This window comes from Berghia stephanieae, chromosome 3 (genome assembly GCF_034508935.2).
Source record: "Berghia stephanieae isolate SIO BIC M18660-M18661 chromosome 3, UCSD_Bste_1.3, whole genome shotgun sequence".
In the NCBI taxonomy this organism is placed as follows: Eukaryota; Metazoa; Mollusca; class Gastropoda; order Nudibranchia; family Aeolidiidae; genus Berghia; species Berghia stephanieae.
In genome coordinates this window covers 13,137,087-13,139,586 of record NC_088362.1, presented here as the reverse complement: position 1 = coordinate 13,139,586, position 2,500 = coordinate 13,137,087, and the positions used below count along the sequence as shown (strand labels likewise).

Genomic DNA, 2,500 nt, shown 5'->3' with positions numbered 1-2,500 from the left:
TATATATATATATATATATATATATAGAGGGAGAGAGAGAGAGAGAGAGAGAGAGAGAGAGAGAGAGAGATAGATAGATAGATAGATAGATAGATAGAGAGAGATCGAGAGAGAGAGAGAGAGAGAGAGAGAGAGAGAGAGAGAGAGAAGAGAGAGAGAGAGAGCTTTACAGTTTAATACTACGACTACTATACTGGATATAATAATCTTCTGTTGGACGGACATGCAATCAAGACAAGTACCATCTCATATCCGTTCTCATTTCCTTCCATAGGCTCTTGCTATTTAACGCCCCCCGTATTACACTCTATCAACACTCACAAATCTTCCAACACACACAAAGAAATTGCCAATACTCTATCATTCCAAAATGTAATTTGTTGCTCATATTGTACCTCCTTTGTCTTTCTAGATTTCTAGCTGATACTAACGAAAACTATGTCTTGTTGTATGACACTCGCTTGAAAAAAGGCTCTATTCTCTCACTGTACTCAGGTGTAAAATGAGTATCTGGCCGTTAACAGTGTTGTCTCTGTCGGAAAAAGTTGTAATATCGCCTAACAGGCGTCATGTCCGTCCTAAATGTTAAGTGTTGCTGTCGGCCAGGGACCCCTGTAAAGCGTTTTGAGCACGCTTAGTGGATGTTGCGCTATATAAAATCTCAATTTAAAAAACAGGAGACCACCTCCATAGCCGTTTAGACGGTTTGTTAAACAAGGTTATGTCATGTATTATTGAAAATATCATCATTCATGACTACGGAAATTAGTTATTAAGTTTTATTCTCTTTTTTGATCTGCTCGTTTATTAAATTATATTCTTCTTCAGCCATTGCATTCTGTCTTTACCTTAGTTTTAACAAGGGTTGGGATAAGATATGGTAAAAAGAAAAGTTCCCATTTGGAGCATAAGTAATAATAATAATAATAATAATAATAATAATAATAATAATAATAATAATAATAATAATAATAATAATAACAATAATAATAATAATAATAATAATAATAATAATAATAATAATAATAATAATAATAATAATAATAATAATAATAATAATAATAAAGTGTTCTTCGCTAGCGCTAAATGCCGAAGCCTCAAAGTGCTTTACAATTAATAGTTATCAAACCATTAACACACCCATACCGAGCCAAACAGACACACACACAACAGTCGCACACACTAACTAGATATGCAAGTTTTACAAAATGAAATTGACATTCAACAAAATTGGAACCAACAATGGATTCAAGAGATTCAAATAAGTACAAAAACCCAAACATAGAATGTTTCGGACTCAAATCCCTTCTTCATCCAATTACAATAAATAGACATGCCAAATACACTTATGCTCTCAGTGGATTTAGAATGAACTATTTTTGTTACTTGCTGAAGAAGGGTTTTGAGCCCGAAAGGCCATGTTTTCCATAATTTTCTTCCCTTTTGAATCTGTTATATTCATTACTCAACCAATCAGTGGACAGAAAATAATGCGAAATCTAATGACGTCATAATTCTAAATATATCACCAGTCAGGTATTTTTTGGAAGAATCAGTACCTTTACAACCCACAACTTTACGCAGCATTACTAACGAAAGAGTGAAAATGGAGAGGCTTCGTCATAAGACGAAGCCTCTCCATTTTCACTCTTTCGTTAGTATTTTCACGATCACCGGCTTCAGGCAGCCCCTCCCCTTTTCAACTTTACGTCCGTAGCTTAGTATACTGTTGAATCATAATTAGTTATTGACTAAAAGTTAATTTCTTACGAGGCACGTGAGCGTTGAAAGAACGCCAATAAAATTGGAAGTCAAGCATCGAACTAACGCCACATTTATTAGAACTCGGACTTTATCCTGGATTTTCGGATATTATTCATATCGTGTGTATCAGAGCCTCCAACCTGTATTATGATTGGGTATGACTACTGACCCCCCCCCCCCCCCCCCCCCCCCCCCCCCCCAACCCCTGAACACCCCCCCCCCTCTCCACCCCAAAACAATAATTTTTTAAATAAATAAAACAACCAAACTGATGTTTTAGTTGATATTATAACATTTGACTCAGATTTAAATTATTGAAATAAGTAGAATATATATATATATATATATATATATATATATATATATATATATATATATATATATATATATTATATATAGAGAGAGAGAGAGAGAGAGAGAGATAGATAGATATTCCTGCCCAACCTCCCCCCGTCCACCCAGCAGTGATTGGATAGCTGGGTCTGTTTTAGATATTGCGGAAAGTAATTATTTGCGATAGACTAGCTTCAAATCCAAAGGGAATCCCGCGATTGCTATTGTCCGTTTCACGCTATAGAAAACGGGATAAACTGTAGCTCTATGGGCCTAATGGCTCTGGAGGATTATTTTGGGTTCGTTTTTAAAAATGCAATTTTCATATATCTATTTATTTATTTATTTATTTATTTATTTATTTATTTATTTATTTATTTATTTATTTATTTATTTATTTATT

General features: G+C 34.0%; 1 protein-coding gene across 2 annotated transcripts in view; it reads right to left on the bottom strand.

The window, feature by feature from the left end:
* LOC144969470 (uncharacterized) overlaps positions 1-2,500 on the bottom strand; it is a 187,990-nt gene that overhangs the window by 115,336 nt on the left and 70,154 nt on the right. The gene's annotated exons all lie outside the window — the stretch shown is intronic.